The following is a 19,855-nucleotide window of genomic DNA, read 5'->3' on the forward strand; positions in this document are numbered from 1 at the left end:
AGTCAGAATGACCATCATCAAAAAACCTACAATCAATCAATGCTGGAGAGGGTGTGGAGAAAAGGGAACCCTTTTGCACTGTTGGTGAGAATGTAAATTGATACAGCCACTATGGAGAACAGTATGGAGGTTCCTTAAAAAAATAAAAATAGAACTACCATATGACCCAGCAATTCCACTACTGGGCATATACCCTGAGAAGACCATAATTCAAAAAGAATCATGTACCACAGTGTTCATTGCAGCTCTATTTACAATAGCCAGGACATGGAAGTAACCTAAGTGTCCATCGACTGATGAATGGATAAAGAAGATGTGGCACATATATACAATGGGATGTTACTCAGCCATAAATAGAAACAAAATTGAGTTATGTGTAGTGAGGTGGATGGACCTAGATTCTGTCATACAGAGTGAAGTAAGTCAGAATGAGAAAAACAAATACCGTATGTTAACACATATATATGGAATCTAAAAAAAAAAATGGTTACGAAGAACCTAGGGGCAGGACAGGAATAAAGACACAGATGTAGAGAATGGACTTGAGGACATAGGGAGGAGGAGGGGTAAGCTGGACGAAGTGAGCGAGTGGCATGGACATATATACAATACAAAATGTAAAATAGCTAGCTAGTGGGAAGCAGCCACATAGCACAGGGAGATCAGCTTGGTGCTTTGTGACCACCTAGAGGGGTGAGATAGGGAGGGTGGGAGGGAGACGCAAGAGGGAGGAGATATGGGGATATATGTATATGTATAGCTGATTCACTTTATTATACAGTAGAAATTAACACACCATTGTAAAGCAATCATACTCCAATAAAGATGGTTAAAAAAAATGTATGCCTTGAATGCTTTAGGAGCACAGAGAGGGGACTCAGCTTGTCTGGGTTTTCAGGAAAGACTTCTTCCTTTTCTGAGCTGAAAAGTGAAGAATGGTTAGAAGTTGGTCAGAAAGAAAACGTGGGGTAAACTACTCAGGCAGAGAGAACCCCCAAGCAAATGGCTAGAGGTGAGAGAGAATTTGGTGCCTTTGAGTAACTGAAAATAATTAATAAAGTTGAAGATTAGATAAGGACAGAAGTGTTCACAGATGGGACTGGGGAAATAGACAAGGACTAAATTATAAAAGGCATTGTAAACCACAGTGTAGAGTTTGGAATTTACCTTAAAAGCAATGGGAAATCATGGAAGGGTTGTTATGGAAAACAGCGAAGTTAGATTTGTGTTTGGGAAGCATCATACATAATGTGGAAAGTGAACTCAAAGAAAAAATACTGGAGACTGAGAGGTAAGCTGGTGGCTGATACAATAATTTAGGCAAAAGATAGCGACCTGAATTTCAGTGATGATGATAGGATCAGAGAAAACAAATGGGTTAGATGTTTATACAGGTGGCCTCAACTGGACTTGGTGATTTATAAGAAGAGGTGGGTGTGGTTAGAAAGGAGACAAGAATGCCACCCTGGCTTACTGGCTACTAGGGTGTTGCCATTCTCTAGAGGGAATATAAGGAAGAACAAGCTTGGGAAGAAAGATAATGAGTTCAGCTGTGCACATAATGAATTTCAAATGCCCATAGAACATCTAGAGGCATTCAGAGTCCAGAAGAGGTCAGGGCTGGTACAATACATTTGGGAGTAATCAGCAGATAGCTGGTCATTGAAACCATGGAAGTGGAAAACTGGAGAGAGAATATAAAAAGAGACATTTTCTGGGACAGAATCCCATGAAACATTGACACTTAAGAGATGAACTGAGGAAGAGGAATACCCAAAAGGGATTGAAAAGGAATGGCCAAACAGGTAGAAAAATCAGGTGAATTAGAAGTCACGAACGATAAAAAAGTATTTCAAGAAAGTCACCAAAGTCATGGGAAACAAGTATCTCAAGAAGACAAATGACATCAAATGCTACCAAAAAGCCAAGTAAGAGATTTCAGTTTTCATTGGTTTTAACAGCAAGGAGGTGTAAATCAATCTAAATGTCACATAAACACACACACACACACACACACACACAGACTTACATGCATATACACATACTTACACACACTTTAAATCCTCAAATAATAGGTTATGTTCTTCTAAGATCCACTAAGTCTGCTCTATCTTGTTTTCCTTCTCTTCCCACTCCCATCATTTGTAGTTGCACTGCAACTTACCTGAAGCCCTCATTAGACCAAAAGGTAAAAAAGGAAAGGGGAGTGGTGGGCAACTTAATGTTTGGTGACCAAGATTTAATCCATTTCAATGGTACCTGGATTCTAGCTGTTGTATGGAAAAGGAAGCCACGTATTATCATTTTAAATGTAAACTGTAGAAATGAAATGCTGACTTGGCCAACTTAAGTTATGAATTTTCATTCTCATCTCCTAACAACTCAACTGACCTTCGGAAAATTTAAGAAGGGAGACTATGGACTATACATTTTGACATTTCAGAACTTTTACTACTAGCTTTTGCTCTATACAATACCATCTATAGACAGCAAACAAAAGTATGCAGAGCTGAATTTCTTTGCTATATTTAGATGATCAGAAATTATTAAGGAAAACATGCAGTTGAAAAGGTTTACTGCAAAGAAAATGACTGACCTATTTTCGAAGTCCAATTTTAACTCAAAAATTCAAATGTATAAAAGTTCTAATTGGTCAAGGGTTTCAATGTATAAAAATTTTATATTTTCTTTTTTTTACTCCTTTAAAGCATATGGTTTAGTTAAAAGAAATAGGATTTATTTAGATAGCAGAAAAATGTCAGATTATATGACTCATATCCTACCTAAATTTTTCTGTTCCTGCTGGAAAATTTCCTCTAACAGATGAGTAATCTTATTTTATGCTGGATCAGCCCCACAGTGTGATATAGCGATGGGTTTGAAATAGGAGTGAGTTGCTAGTTGTATGATTCAAATCCTCTTTGAGTACAATATAGTTATCTCATTACTTTAATAAAAAATTGAAATTATATAGAAAATTTTTAAAAGTCTTCATCACCAATGAAGTATACCAGTCATGTAAACCAGATTTTCATCCTGAAGAGAGCTAGAAGTTCCCCAAGTTCCAAAAAAAAATGCAAAAAAGCAAATATGTAAATTATGAGCTTGACACTGATTGCAAGCAGAATTCTAAAATAGGTTCTCAAACAGATGGTCTGTGAGCATTTAGAGATGTAAGAGGTGACCGTCAGGAGCCAGCATGGGCTCAGTACAAACAAATGTTGCCAGGTAACCCAATGTCCTATCAAAATAGGGTTATTAGGCTAATGGGCTTGCAAAGCTGATGTAATATACACAAGAGAACCTTAAAAAGTAAAAATAATTGAACTGTTCAGCCATTATAGAGTATGCAAGTATTCTATTTACTATGATATAATTTATTATGACTTCTGACAAATATTTATTGAGCACTTACTTTGTGTCTTGTACTATGCTAATTGATTATACACCACTTCTTTTAATACAGTTCTACCTACGAGGTAGAAACTATTATTATCAAGAGGCAGTGGAGGGTACAGCTTAAGTGCACAGACTTGGAGCCAGACAGCATCCTTTCAAATCCTGACTCTGGGGACTTCCCTGGTGGTGCAGTGTTTGAGAATCCACCTGCCAATGCAGGGGACACGGGTTTGATCCCTGGGCTGGGAAGATCCCACATGCCACTGAGCAACTAAGCCCGTGCGCCACGACTACTGAGACTGCAAGCCACAGCTACTGAAGCCCACGAGCCCTAGAGCCCGCGTGCCACAACTACTGAGTCCATGTGCTGCAACTACTGAAGCCCACACGCCTACAACCCGTGCTCCGCAACAAGAGAAGCCACCACAGTGAGAAGCCCGCGTCCTGCAATGAAGAGTAGCCCCTGCTCGCCACAACTAGAGAGAGCCTGTGTGTAGCAATGAAGACCCAACACAGCCAAAAATAATTTTAAAAAAACAAAAAAACCTGACTCTGTCACTTAAATGGCTGTGTGACCTTGAAAAGTCACTTGATCTCTGCCTCATGTTGATCATCGGTAAAATGGGGATGATGATAATAATAGTAACTCCCTTCGAAAGGGGCTGTGAAGATTAAATGAACTAATGTATGTAAACATCTAAGGAAAGTATCTGGCACATAATAAATGCTATGAGTATCAGCTGTAACAACTCCATTTTGAGAAGTAAGATGTGTCCAAGACACTACAGTTTCCCAAGCCAGGATCTAAACCCTACACTGAAGCCAAAGCCCATGTCCTAAACCACTATAAAATTTACATTTTAAAAATGTGTGACATTCTTAGATGATTTCAAAGAATCCTTGACATCTACTCACTTCTTTATACCTTTGTTTTAACAATGTACCTTATACCTAAGTTGTTTGGGAAGCTACTTCTGGACTCGTGTTCTGAAACTTCCCTAGAAGCCAGAAAAGCTACTTAGGAAATTGGGTTTGCAAATTTGAAGGCTATAGCCCTCATATTTTAAAAGGCATATGGTTATACCTCTGGAGAGTGACATGTGTTGACCTCATTTAATAAAGAATAAATACTGTATGGAATATTACTCAGCCATAAAAAAGAATGAAATAGTGCCATTTGCAGCAACATGGATGGACCTAGAGATTATCATACTAAGAGAAGTAAGTTAGAAAGAGAAAGAGAAATACCATATGATATCACTTACCTGTGGAATTAAAATACAACACAAATGAACCTATCTATGAAACAGAAACAGACTCACAGACATAGAGAACAGACTTGTGGTTGCCAAAGGGGTTGGAGTGGAGAGTGAAGGATTGGAAGTTTGGGATTAGTAGATGCAAACTATCACATACAGGATGGATAAACAACAAGGTCCTACTGTATAGCACAAGGAAATATATTCAATATCCTGTGATAAACCATAATGTAAAAGATATGAAAAAGAATAATATATATATATATATATGTATGATTGATTTACTTTGCTGTACAGCAGAAATTAGCACAATATTGTAAATCAACTATACTTCAATAAAAATTTTTTTAAAAAAGAATAAATTTATCCCTGGTGGTCCAGTGCTTTAGGTGCTGCGCTTCCACTGCAGCGGGCACAGGGTCGATCCCTGGTCAGGGAACTAAGATCCTGCATACTGTGTGGCACAGCCAAAAAAGTTTTTTAAAAAAGGAAAAGAATAAATATTGTAATAGAGGAAACTTAGTAAGAACTGTAGCTAATGTTTATTATTGTTAAATATGGGCTGACACCTGTTATAAATGCTTTTCACATACTATTTAATTCTCATGACCACTTTATGAGGGTATTATCAGCCCCATTTTATTTTCAGAGAGGTTTACAACTTGCCCAGGGTCACCCAGCTAGCAAGTTGAAGAGCTGGCATTTAAACCAGGCAGTTGGAGCCTGGGCTCTTTATCCATTAAACTCCCTCTCAAGAAACCACATCCAGGGCTTCCCTGGTGGCACAGTGGTTAAGAATTCGCCTGCCAATGCAGGGAACACGGGTTCGAGCCCTGGTCCAGGAAGATCCCACATGCTGCTGAGCAACTAAGCCCGTGCACCACAACTACTGAGCCTGCGCTCTAGAGACTGCGAGCCACAACTCCTGGAGCCCAGGCGCCTAGAACCTGTGCTCCGCAACAAGAGAAGCCACCACAGTGAGAAGCCCACGCGCTGCAACGAAGAATAACCTCCACGCGCTGCAACTAGAGAAAGCCCACGCACAGCAACGACGACCCAACGCAGCCAAAATAAATAAATTAATTTAAAAAAAAGAAATCACACCCAGCTATACTGAGTACTTGCCAAAGAACCTCAAAGAAGTCATCCTATTTGTTTCCAGCAAGCTTCCTCACAGCCTATTTAGTCATTTTGAATGCTCAAGTCCACTGACGTAATCATTCACTGCCCCCATTTCCATGTCTCCTCAAATGCCTCCTCATCAAGGAGGCTATCTTCCTGATGATGCTGTTTGCACAGTATCCTCCCGGTCACTCTCCCTTACACATGCCTGGCTTGGCTTTACTTTTCTATCACTTATCACTGCCAGGCATTTTTCATTTGCTTGTTTGTTGATTACCTTAGTGTTCACCTGTCTCTATAACAAAAGCTCCAAGGGACTTTGTCTATTTTGTTTACTACATTATCCCAATACTTAGAATAAAGCCTGGCACACAGTATGTTCACAAAACATATTTCTATAAGTGACTGAATTCTTACATATTTTTGTTATACAATCTAACTTTCAGTAATATCAGAAACAAAAATTAAATAAAAATGCCATGATCAGATGTAATATATAATCTCTATTAATTTCAGTTTTCCCTTCCAGTCCCTGTTTATAAGCAGATACTATTTCTTCTTACAGATATGTACTCATAACAGAGCTTCCAAGATGTATTCTACCTTTTCAGATAACATTATCAGATCAAATAAAAAATCCAATTCTGAATGGATTTTTGTCAGTGACTTTCAATAAATTACCCTTTCAGGCTCAGCTTTGATATTTTTTTGTTTTTTTTTTAAGTAAAAGCAAAGTTGGTCAAGGATTTTCCATTTGCACATTAGAAGTCATTTTTCTCTGCGTCTTATATTGGCAGAGGTAGAAATTATAGTTCTAACCCAATAGTACTTAACTAAAACAAGATTACTGAGATACAAACCATGCTTTCCTTTCAGGCCACCTCCTAGACATCATTAAAAATTTTTCTGGACTTTCCCAGTGGCGCAGTGGATAAGAATCCACCTGCCAATGTAGGGTACATGGGTTCAATCCCTGGTCCGGGAAGATCCCGCATGCTGTGGAGCAACTAAGCCTGTGCACCACAACTGCTGAGCCTACGTGCCACAACTACTGAAGCCCACACACCTAGAGCTGGTGCTCTGCAACAAGAGAAGCCACTGCAATGAGAAGTCCATGCACTGAAATGAAGAGCAGCCTGGGCTCGCCGCAATGAGAGAAAGCCTGCGCTCAGCAACAAAGACCCAACACAACCAAAAATAAAAGAAATTAAATCTTTTAAAAAAAATGTTCCTGATCACTAAAAAAAGTACACGTCAGTGATACAGATCTAGCACTTTATGTGTTACAAACTTCTTTATAAAATATTTTAGCAGTATTTTGATGGATTCAAAGGTTGCAAAAAATGTCAAATGGAGATTTTCTTTGCACCATTAACAAGATGAGACTAGGCCAATGAAACATGAAGTCCGAAGGTAATGCTTACCTGAGAAGAGTTTGTGGTAGGAATGGCATTAGCTGTCTGTTGTTTCTTAGCAGCTTAAATAACACACGTTTATTATCACAGTTTCTGTGAGTTAGGAATACAGGCACAGCTCAGCTGGGTCTGCTTACAGTTCTCTCTAAAGGCTGCAATCAAGATGTTGGCCAGAGCTGGGGTCTCATCTGAAAGCTTAATTTGGGATGCATGTTTCCACGCTCACTTATGTGATTCTTGGCAGTAATCAATTCCACTTGTGCTGTGGACTGTGGGTCTCAATATCTACAAGGTTGTTGGCTGGAGGACATCCTTAGCTCCTTGCCACATGAGCCCACCAACGTAGAAACTTGCATCATCAAAGCCAACAAGGGAGAGAATCTGCCGGCGGGATGGAAGTTGCAACCCATCTAATCATAGAAGCGTCATCCCCTCAATTTTGAGAATTCTACTGGCCAGGGGCAAACCAGTCAAAGAAGAGGATTACACAGGCCCTGAAGGCAAGCAGGTGGGGATCATTGAGGGCCATCTTAGAAGCTGCCTACTACTGAAGTACTATCTCAAGATAATACCATATTTCTTCTTAAAGAGATGAGGCCACATGATACCACCTTTTGGACTTGGCTGTCCACTGTTAACTCATGGAGAGTCAGCATCATCTGGTGTTTTCCCATTTCTGCTGAAGCTGCTGCTTCTGAAACAACCTAAGCCTTTCTTCCTAGGCAACTTTAAGAAGGGAAAACAGGGTGAAAATAAGAAAAAGTAGAAACTTTTCCCTTGAAATCATCCATTTGAATAAAGAGTTGGTCAAGATATAGGTGCAGCATCCCTGGGCTTTGGGCTAGAGAGTGGTGAATGTTGTACAAATGACATAGTCTGTAGGAGCCTCTCAATCAAGAACGAATACCACATCTGCATGTACACCTTCTACTGCTTGTTAATAAAAGCTCAATATTAATCTCACTCTTGCTTGTATGTAAGCTGTGGGATTACAGTTGGATCTCATGTCTCTTTACATTAATGAACCCCACTTCATGGTTGTACTTCTAATTGTGTGTCAAGTCTAAGCATAAGAAATTGAGTTTGGATAATCTAATAATAGCAGCTTTCTTTTCTATATAGTTGTCAATGGCAAAGTAATCGAGAGGAAAGTTAAGATACAGAGAGAAAAAATAAGCAGATTCACTGTTAAGGTGAAGTTCATACACTTGGCATAGAAATGGATTCCCATTTACAAGAAGCAGGACAGTGTAATAGTTATGAATACAGTCTCTTGAGACAGATGGCTTGGGTATGAATCCTGGTTGTATGATTTTCTAGCTGTGTGACCCTGGGAAAATCACTCAATCTCTCTGTGCCTTGGGTTCTCCCATCTGTAAAACAGATAATAATTTTACCTACCTCATAGGGTAATTATTAGGATTAGTATTTATAAGTGCTTAAATCAGGGCCTGGCATATAGTAAGTGTTATATTCATGTTTCTTAAATAAAAGAATCTATTTAAAATTTTTACTTCATATGCCTTCCAGTATCTGGTCCAACACAAAGTCAGCTTGGAAATGTCCTGTTGTCCACACACACGAAAAAAGCTGAACAAACTAAAGGTCAACGACTTTTCTTAGATTCATCACAGAAATGAGGTCACGGGACAAACCACTGCCACAGAATTTGGAGAGGCAGACAGAGAGATACAGAAGACCACAATTTACCAAAGCAGAAACTCGCATATAGAAACCTCTACAGGAAGCAGCATGTGGTAGGAAACCTAAGCTGTAAGGGACTAACAGTTGGAGGCTCAGTGTAGACAAGTCTGAGAGCTAAAACTCCAGCAGGGAGTTTCAATGCAATCCCTATCAAATTACCAGTGCATTTTTTATGGAACTGAACAAAAAATTTCACAATTTGTATGGAAACACAAAAGACCCCAAATAGCCAAAGCAGTCTTGAGGGAAGAAAACGAAGCTGGAGGAATCAGACTCCCTGACTTCAGACTATACTACAAAGCTACAGCAATCAAGACAATATGGTACTGGCACAAAAACAGAAATATAGATCTATGGAACAGGATAGAAAGCCCAGAGATAAACCCACGCACCCATGGTCAACTAATCTATGACAAAGGAGGCAAGGATATACAATGGAGAAAAGACAGACTCTTCAATAAGTGGTGCTGGGAAAACTGGACAGCTACATGTAAAGGAATGAAATTAGAACACTCCCTAACACCATACACAAAAATAAACTCAAAATGGATTCAAGACCTAAATGTAAGACCGGACACTATAAAACTCTTAGAGGAAAACATAGGAAGAACACTCTTTGACATAAATCACAGCAAGATCTTTTTTGATCCACCTCCTAGATTAATGGAAATAAAAACAAAAATAAACAAATGGGACCTAATAAAACTTAAAAGCTTTTGCAAAGCAAAGGAAACTACAAACAAGATGAAAAGACAACCCTTAGAATGGGAGAAAATATTTTCAAATGAATCACAGACAAAGGATTAATCTCCAAAATATATAAACAACTCATGCAGCTCAATATTGAAAAAACAAACCAAATCCAAAAATGGGCAGAAGACCTAAATAGACATTCCTCCAAAGATATACAGATGGCCAAGAAGCACATGAAATGCTGCTCAACATCATTAATTATTAGAGAAATGCAAATCAAAACTACAATGAGGTATCACCTCACACTAGTTAGAATGGGCATCATCAGAAAACCTACAAACAACAAATGCTGGAGACGGTGTGGAGAAAAGGGAACCCTCTTGCACTGTTGGTGGGAATGTAAATTGATACAGCCACTATGGAGAACAGTATGGAGGTTCCTTAAAAAACTAAAAATAGAATTACCATATGATCCAGCAATCCCACTACTGGACATATACCCAGAGAAAACTATAATTCAAAAAGACACATGCACCCCAATGTTCATTGCAGCACTATTTACAACAGCCAGGACATGGAAGCAACCTAAATGCCCATCAACAGACGAATGGATAAAGAAGATGTGGTACATGTATACAATGGAATATTACTCAGCCATAAAAAAGGAATGAAATTGGGTCATTTGTAGAGACGTGGATGGACTTAGAGACTGTCATACAGAGTGAAGTAAGTCAGAAAGAGAAAAACAAATATCATATATTAACACATATATGTGGAACCTAGAAAAATGGTACAGATGAACTGGTTTGCAGGGCAGAAATTGGGACACAGATGTAGAGAACAAACGTATGGACACCAAGGTGGGTAATGTGGTGGGGGGTGGGGTGGTGTGATGAATTGGGAGATTGGGATTGACGTACGTACACTAATATGTATAAAATGGATAATTAATGAGAACTTGCTGTATAAAAAAATAAAATTAAATTTAAAAAATATATATATTAAAAATAATAATAAAAAGTAAATAAAGAAAGAAATAAAATTCCAGCAGAGAGGCACTCACAGAGTGGCTCCAACGCTTTTGTGAGTTTACCTCTAGAAACCATACCTGGCTCTCACAGTGAAGACTGGGGGGAAAACATCTCCTCATGCTTCTGGCAAGGGAAGGAATCATTATGATACAGGACCAGAACACCCTGTTCTTCTTTTTGTGTTTTTCAAAATCTTTTTATTCTTTTTTTTTTTTTGCAGTACACGGGCTTCTCACTGTTGTGGCCTCTCCCGTTGCGGAGCACAGGCTCCGGATGCGCAGGCTCAGCAGCCATGGCTCACGGGCCCAGCCGTTCTGCGGCATGTGGGATCTTCCCGGACCAGGGCACGAACCTGTGTACCCTGCATCAGCAGGCGGACTCTCAACCACTGCGCCACCAGGGAAGCCCTCCTGTTCTTCTTAACAAGACCTGCCCCCAGCAGAAACTATTTCAGCAGAGCCCAACAGACTGGGATATTACCAGAGCCTCACTAACCTAGAAAAAGAGAAAGACCGAACTCTATGCGCCCCTAGCCTTATGGTCTCACCTAAGGACCATTGTAAAGGTCACAGCCCAGGGGCCCTGGCTCACTAAAAATCTGAGACCAAATCACAGGACTGTAGAATGCTCCCCTCCCCCACACCTTACCAACACATCACAAAGCACCTAGATACCTCAATTCCTTTTATCCTATACATGATGTCTGGTTTTCAACAAAAAATTACAAGGCATACTGAAAGACAAAAAGTACAGTTTGGGGGCTTCCCTGGCGGTTCAGTGGTTGAGAATCTGCCTGCTAATGCAAGGGACATGGGTTCGAGCCCTGGGCTGGGAGGATGCCACATGCCGCGGAGCAACTAGGCCTGTGAGCCACAACTACTGAGCCTGCGCATCTGGAGCCTGTGCTCTGAAACAAGAGAGGCCATGATAGTGAGAGGCCCGCGCACCGCGATGAAGAGTGGCTCCCGCTTGCCGCAACTAGAGAAAGCCCTCGCACAGAAACAAAGACCCAACACAGCAAAAATAAATAAATTAATTAATAAACTCCTACCGCCAACATCTTCTTAAAAAGAAAAAAGTACAGTTTGAAGAGACAGAGCAAACATTAGAACCAGTCTCAGTTATGGCAAGGATATTGGAATGATCAAACCTGGAATTTAAAAGAACTATAATAAATATGCTAGGGCTTGAGCAGAAAAAGTAGACAACACACAAGAATATAGGAGACAGTCTAGAGGATCTTGGGACTGGAGGTGACTTTTTAGATACAACACCACAGACACAACCCACAAACGAAATTTTGATAAGTTGAACTTCATTAGAATTAAAAACTTCTGTTCTGTGAAAGACACTGTCAATAGAATGAGAAAACAAGCCACAGATTGGGAGAAAAAACTGCAAAGGACATATCATATAAAGTGCTATTATCCAAAATATGCAAAGAACCCTTAAAACTCAACAATAAGAAAATGTAAAACTCAACTATAAAAATGGATAAAAGATCCAAATAGACCCCTCATCAAAGTTTTATAGATGGCAGATAAGCATATGTTTGCTCATATGTTCAACATATGTCATTAAGGACTTACAAATTAAAATAAAAATGAGATACAACTACACACATTTTACAATGGTCAAAATCCAAAACACTGATGCCAAATGGTGGTTCCAGTATGGAGCAACAAGAACTCTCATTCATTGTTGGTGGGAATGCAAAATGGTACAGCCACTTGGGAAGATAGTCTGGCAGATTTCTTACAAAGCCAAACACTCCCTTACCGTACGATGTAGCAATTGTGCTCCTTGGTATTTACCCAAATGATTGAAAACTTATGTCCACACAAAAACCTGCATATGAATGTTTACAGCAGCTTTATTTGTAATTGCCAAAACTTGGAAGCAATCAAGGTGTCCTTCAATAAGTGAATGAAGAGACAAATTGTGGTACATCCTTACAATGGATTATTCAGCAACAAAAAGAAATGAGCTATCAACCCACAAAAAGACATGGAAGAACCTTAAATGCATATTGCTAAGTGAAAGAAGCCAACTTGAAAAGGCTAAATACTGTATGATTCCAATCATATGACATTCTGGAAAAGGCAAAAAAGAATCAGTTAAAAGATCAATTGTTGCCAGGGGTTAGGGGAGAGGGAGGGATGGCTAAGTGGAGCACAGGTAATTTTTAGGGCAGTGAAACTATTTTGTATGATACAGTAATAGTGGATATATGTCATTATACATTCTTCAAAATCCACAAAATGTACAACATCAAGAATGAACCATAATGTAAACTATGGGCTTTGGGTAATAATCATGTGTCAGTGTAGATTCGTCAATTGTAACAAATATAGCACACTGATGGGGGATGTTGATGGTGGGGGAAGGTGTATGTATTTTGGGCGTGGGAGGAGAGGTATTTAGGAACTCTGTATTTTCCACTCAATTTTGCTGTGCTCTGAAAAATGTCTATTAAGTTTTTTAAATCCATGCTGTTAAATTATAGCTCAGGTTTAGATTGTAACTGAAAGTTCTTCTGCAAAATGAGTAAAGAGCAAGTTGGAAATCACTGTGTGGAAGGCACAACTTTGCTGGCACCAATCACACTGCCAAGCACATAGTAGGAGATCCATAATTCCTTTTCTGCCTCTACCTCACTCCTGAAATCTGTAAATCCCTCAGTTAGCAGCATCCCCTGGGGAAAGGGGAGTGGATGACACCTGCAGGTATATTTTGCACAAAACAGACTGGGAGGGCTTCCCTGGTGGCGCAGTGGTTGAGAGTCCGCCTGCCAATGCAGGCGACACAGGTTCGTGCCCTGGTCCGGGAGGATCCCACATGCCGCGGAGCGGCTGGGCTCGTGAGCCATGGCCGCTGAGCCTGAGCGTCCGGAGCCTGTGCTCCGCAACGGCAGACGCCACAGCGGTGAGAGGTCCGCGCACCGCAAAAAAAAAAAAAACAGACTGGGGATCCCAGGCCTATGCACAAGACCAGGTATACCTCTTTCTCCAAGAAATTAAATCCGGGCTTCTCTAACTTTAATGCATATAGGAATCACCTGGAGAGGTTGTTAAAACAGACTGCAGGGCCTCTTCTGCAAAGTTTCTGATTCAGTAAGTCTGGAATGAGACCTGAGAATTTGGATTTTCAACTGGCACCCTGGTGATGCTGATGCTACTGGTCAGTGGATCACATTTAAAAGTTGCAAGAATTTTGATGGTTTTTAAAGATGAAATCTTCTCAGTAGACATTCTGGAACTTATAAAGGAGGAGCTTGGGACCAGCAATGTGGCTGAAAGGGACTAAGGAACTTCTCAGAAGGCTGCATCTGCTTGGCAAGCACACTGTGTTTACTTAGAATAAGAGCTTATTTGGATGGGTTGGGGTGATGGAGACTATGAGAGAGGGCCTAAGCAAACTAGCAGTACATGTTTTGTTTTGCTCACAGAGAGTTTTAACAATATTTCGATCCCTTTAAACAGGGCATGTGCTGTGTAGGTCACCACACTCCCCATCACTTCCTATAGTCCTAAACTAATCAGCTTCACTCATTTATAATCTACCTGGACCCTGAAGTTGTTTCACCTGCAAGCCCTGTACTAGCCCTGACCTTTCAGGCCCCTTATAGCTTTAAAATTATGCGATGTTATCTATAGACTTTCCTATTGTGCCAGAGAGGAAGTTCCTTGTAACATACAAAAAAGAGCCTTTGCCACCCAATATTTTCAACTACGTATCTTCACACTGCAATGAGAAATTTTGAGGTCAAAATAGCTTCATGAATACCATAACTCCCCACAACAACATAGTTTGTGATGAACACAAGCACCTTCCTTTAAAAGAAAACTTGGTATATAAAACTAGAGATAGAAATTAATACATACATGAATAAATAAGGCAAATTATAATAATTTAGGGTTGCCAGATTTAGTTTAAAAATATAGGATGCCCAGTTACATTTGGATTTCAGATAAACAAACAAATTTTTTAGAATAAGTACATCCTATGCAATATTTGGGATGAACTGGACATGCTTATACTATTAAAAAAAGCTATTTATTATTTATCTGAAATTCAATTGTAACTTAGCATTCTGTATTTTATCTGGCAATCTGTATTAGTTTCCTATTGCTGCTGTAACAAATTATTACAAACTTAGTGGCTCAAAGCAACATAAATTTATTATCTTACTTATCTTACAGTTCTAGAGGTCAGAAGTCTAAAATGTGTCCCTAAGGCTACGTTCGTTTTGGAGGCTCTAGGGGAGAATCCATTTTCTTGCATGTTCCAGGTTCTAGTGGCTGCCCATATTCCTTGGTTTGCAGGCCCTCCTCAATCTTCAAAGCCAGAAGTATAGCAACTTCTCTCCTCACTGACCCCTGCTTCTGTTGTCTCTCCCTTGCCCATATCCCTCTTATAAGCACCCTTGTGATTACACTGGGCCCACCTAGATAATCTCCTCATCTTGAAATGCCCAATTTATCACAACTGCAAAATAACTTTTGCCTTACAAGGTAACATATTTACAGGTTCCTGGAATTAGGACAAGGGCTTCTTTGGGGCAGGGGTGTAGGGGGGGCACTATTCCCATAATAGTTATTTGAGTTACGAGTTTAGCCCACAATAATATATTCTACTTTTATTATTTTATTTTATTATTTCTAATTCTATTTCAGATATGATTTTGATTGTAGAAACCTAATTGGCATAGAACTTCTGGTTTGTATTTATTGTTTAGACACCAAACCACATAATTTCCTACAGATTCTTATCAATGAGTATGAATCTTCTTTTTGTAGTGAAAATAGATCAAAGGAATTCAGTCACATGCCTGAGACAGAGCCATATGCATAATTTTCTTTGTGTCCAGGATTACCCACATACTACAACAATCAGTATGCAGCAGAAATCAACATGTCCCCTGCTTCTCTTCCCCCTTATTTTGTTATATTTATGATAAGTTGAAGACTGATAATTTTTTATTCCTCTCAACATATAGAAAAGCTTAATAATAGGAGAGATCATATATAGATTCCTGAGCATAGTGACTGATAAGAATGAAAGGGGAAGCTCTTTCAACTATTCAGTGGAAACTAGAGCCGAACTCGATAAGCTAAGGGTTTTCATTTATTATACGAATGAAAAAATACGGAAGCAAAATATACACTACATCTGAGTTATTAGTACTTAGTTGTTGTCTTAGTCCATTCAGGCTGCTATAATCAAAATACTGCAGACTGGGTGGCTCATAAACAACAGAAATTTATTTTTCAGAGTTCTGGAGGCTGGAAGCCTGAGATCAGGGTGCCAGCGTGGTTGGGTGATGGCTCTCCTTCAAGTCACAGACTTCTTTTAGTATCCTCATGTGGTAGAAGGGGCCAGGGAGCTCTGTGGGATCTTTTTTATAGGGGCACTAATCCCATTCAGGAGGGCTCCACTCTCACCTCCCAAAGGCTCCAACCTTCAACCACCATCAACTTTGGGGGTTAAGATTTCAACATATGAATTTGGGGAGACACAAACATTCAGACCACAGCATTTGTCAATGCATAAAATCTTTTCAGATATTGACTATGTGGTTTCCAGATTCAGTCTTGAAAAACAACAACAAATGTTTCTGATAAAATGTTTGAATGCCAAAATTCCTCTAAATAAATAGTTAAATGTGTCAGAACATGAAAATGAAAATGTAAGTTTTTTTTTTCTTAACTCTTTCTGATCATAAAAGCTATTCATATGCCTTACAGAAGATTTGGGAAATTTATAAAGAAAAAAACTTCAAAAAGAAAAAAATTTTCCCAGAATCCCACTATCCAGAAATAATCATCTTAACATTTTGCATTATTTCTTTCCAGGATAATTTCTGGAAAACCAATTTCTATATAGACAAATTGCATGGCAGACATATTATATAGTAAATAAAATGTAAGCTTCCATTTGTTTATTTAGTGATCTGCCCATTAATTTCTTTCAACAGATGTGCTGTGAAATAGGTCATTCATCCACTTATTCACAAGGTACTCTACAACATGGCTCTTCACAGACTTTTTTTTTTTTTTTGGCTGTACCGCAAGGAATGTGGGATCTTAGTTCCCTGACCAGGGATCAAACCCATGTCCCCTGTAGTAGAAGCGTGGAGTCTTAACCACTGGACCGCCAGGGAAGTCCCTCTTCATAAACTTCTAATAGAAGTGTATTTAGTCAGTATTCTTTTGGACACACTTACCAAAAGACCAACTCAAATGTATTGGCTCATCAACTGGGAAGTCCAAGAATTTGGTGCAAGCTGTTTTTATGTAAAGGATCTACTTCTCTCTCTCTTATTTCTCAGTTCTGTCTGACTTCATCTTCAAACAGGTTCTCTCCATGTGGTGGCAAGATGGCCCCACATAGTTCTAGACTTTCATGGTCCTTAATGTTTATAATCCTAGAGAAGGAAAGACCTACTCTCTCCCAGAGTTCACATGTCAAGACTGATGGAAGAACTTTTTTGGTCCTACCTGGGTCAACAGTCAATGAGGAGACAGGGATGGGATTCCACAATTAGCAGGGCCTGATCACAGCCATGCCTGGTATTAACACTAACAACAGAATCACATAGGGTCAGGAAAGAGCATGTCTCCAAGAAATAGAAGGGTGCTGGTCAGACAAAGCAACAGATGTCCAATAAAGAGGAGAGAAGATCTATACTCAAATATCTTGTTGAAAACCAGGTTATATTTAGACAGATCATCTAGGTCAATATACTACTCAAACTTATTCTTTTTAAAGAGCAGAATGCACATTATCTGAACCTCTTCTCAAATTTCAAAAAAAAAAAATCCCCTGTAAGCATGAAACAAATGTCCCTTGCACCCAAGTTTCAAAATTTTCTTACTAAAAACAAGGCTATGAAGTAAATATATTTTATGATGGTATGTAGATGTGAGTGGAAATGGATTATACACCTTTGGATTAACTCCAATAAAAGGCAAATGCTGTAGTGCTAAAATTACAATAATATAATAGTAAAAGTAGGAAGGAATGGTGGAAATTGTATACAAGTGGAAGGTGAGCGGGACAAGGTAATCAAGCAGCAATCTCAGAACAGCAATCAGACATGGCGTATTCGGACAGTTTCATGGGAAGCCTTGCCAAATCAGAAGCAGAAGAAAACCAACAATTTGAATAGCTATTATGTCCAAAACATGGTGTTGGATGCTTTCCTTCAGATCGTTTAACACAAAGTAATTATTTCCAACCTAAATACACAGAAGCCGAAGCTCAGGATTATTTAATTCACCTACAGTCCATTTGATCTGAAGTTTATCTGAAGCCAAAGTCCATTTTTTTTTCCACCACCATTTTTTTCCTGTCTCTCAGGAAAGGACAGACTATTTCAACAAAGTCCTGTTTCCTTTCTGATGGGAAAGAGAAATTATCAAAAGCCCACTAAAATAACCCAAAGATTTAAATGATAAAATTAACAGCCAGGAGCTCTGTTGCGAAACTATACTATAAACATGAATTGTGTTGTTTAAGAACTTAAACGGCCTATACCTTGTAATCCCCTTGTCCCTTTTGAAAATCAATCGGCAGTCTGAGCATGTGGATATAGGGTCTGTCCACTTCCCTCCTTCTTCACGATTCCTGTCTCCGGACCATGTCAGGCTCATCCAACCTCAGTCTTGGCTCATGTGGCTCCTTCTGCATGAAAGACTTTTCCTCTCCTGAAGATGATATTCTGGTGATCCTTCTCATCGTGAAGGATTTACTTAACTCTAATGGCATCTCTACAAAGTGACCTCTTCCTGCAACTAGCCCGATTAAAATAGTCTCCACATTCTTGAATATTGATAGTATTTAGCAGGTGAAATTGAAGCGAGATGCAGCCTGCGTGGGAATTACATTGCCTATCACTGAAGCAAATGCAACAAAATAATATGTGAACACCGAACTAGTGCCTGACTCCAAGCCAGGCATTGTTCTAAGCATTTTACATGTACTAACTCATTTTTATCTCTCATAATAGATTTATCATTGCTATTTTGCAGATGAGTAAAGTGAAGCATATAGGCTTCATTGGCCAAGGTCACAGAACAAGTAAAGGGCAGAGTCAGAATTTGAGCCTGGGTAGTTTGAAGTTAGTTCCTGCTTTTAACTACAGAGGGTCCTGCACGTATAACAGTTCCCTTTTCAATTTTTCAATGGCTTGAAAGCGATATGCATTCAGTAGAAAACATACTTCGAATTCTGAATTTTGATCTTTTCCCGGGGCTATTTATATGCAGTACGATACTCTCTCTTCATGCTGTACAGTGGTAGCAACCACAGCTCCCAGTTAGCCACCTGGTAAACAACCGGTACACTTACAACCATTCTGTACCCATACAACTATTCTGCTCTTCACTTTCAGTACAATATTCAGTAAATTACACAAGACGGTCAACACTTTATAATAAAAATAGGCTTTGTGTTAGATGACTTTGCCCAATTAGATGACTTTGCCCAACTGTTGGCTAATGTAAGTGTTCTGAGCAAGTTTAAGGTAGGTTGGGCTAAGCCATGATGTTCCCAGGTTAGGTGTAGTAATGTATTTTCCACTTGCATGGCTTTAACTGGACATAACCCTACGGTAAGTGGAGGAAGATCTTTACTACCTGATTCTGCCTCTCCCAAAGAGCCGAGTGACTGGTAGCACGAACACACTAAAGTTCCTCTACGCCTATAAAAATAAGCTTATCGCCTTAAAATAACTGGAGAGACTGTAAGAAATATACAACAAATTTTGTTTCAGCCAGCGGTAGGTATAACACCATTACAAATTGCTAATACTATCAATTTTTGTCAATTTTTCAGGTCCTCCGAGGTTTCACCGTCAGCCCGTAAAAATACCCCAGCTCACCATCTCAACTTTCTTCTCTCCTCTCCGCTCCACATACGCCGGCTCATTCCAGTGTTTTTCCAATGAATCTGCTGAAACTCTGCTTTTACAGCTTTTTAGTGGCTAAATCTCAACTTCTTCATCTGTAAAATAGCAATAATACCTGTCTAGCCTACTCCGCTAGAACTGAGGATAGAGTGAAGTGTGAGAGCGCTCAACTGATATTAATTTCTATCACTGGTGGTTGTTTCGGGGTCCTTTTCTCCGCTACACTTTATAATAAAACAAACAGAGCTTTCCGTTCAGAATTTCTCCTCCTTTTGCTTCTCCAGCCAGCTCCGGATGGTCCAACTTTGTTTTGAGCCTGCG

At 39.4% G+C, this 19,855-nt stretch overlaps 1 protein-coding gene across 1 annotated transcript in view; it reads right to left on the reverse strand.

Annotated features, from left to right (window-relative positions):
* LOC308620915 (uncharacterized protein) overlaps positions 1-19,854 on the reverse strand; it is a 59,774-nt gene extending 39,920 nt beyond the window's left edge. The window contains exon 1 of the mRNA XM_081240814.1: positions 19,508-19,854. The gene's annotated coding sequence lies outside the window, so the exon portion shown is untranslated. The remainder of the gene's footprint in view (positions 1-19,507) is intronic.
* Between the last annotated feature and the right edge of the window lies 1 nt (position 19,855).

The sequence above is a fragment of the Mesoplodon bidens genome (assembly GCF_964165515.1).
Source record: "Mesoplodon bidens genome assembly, chromosome: 1".
Classification (NCBI taxonomy): domain Eukaryota; kingdom Metazoa; phylum Chordata; class Mammalia; order Artiodactyla; family Ziphiidae; genus Mesoplodon; species Mesoplodon bidens.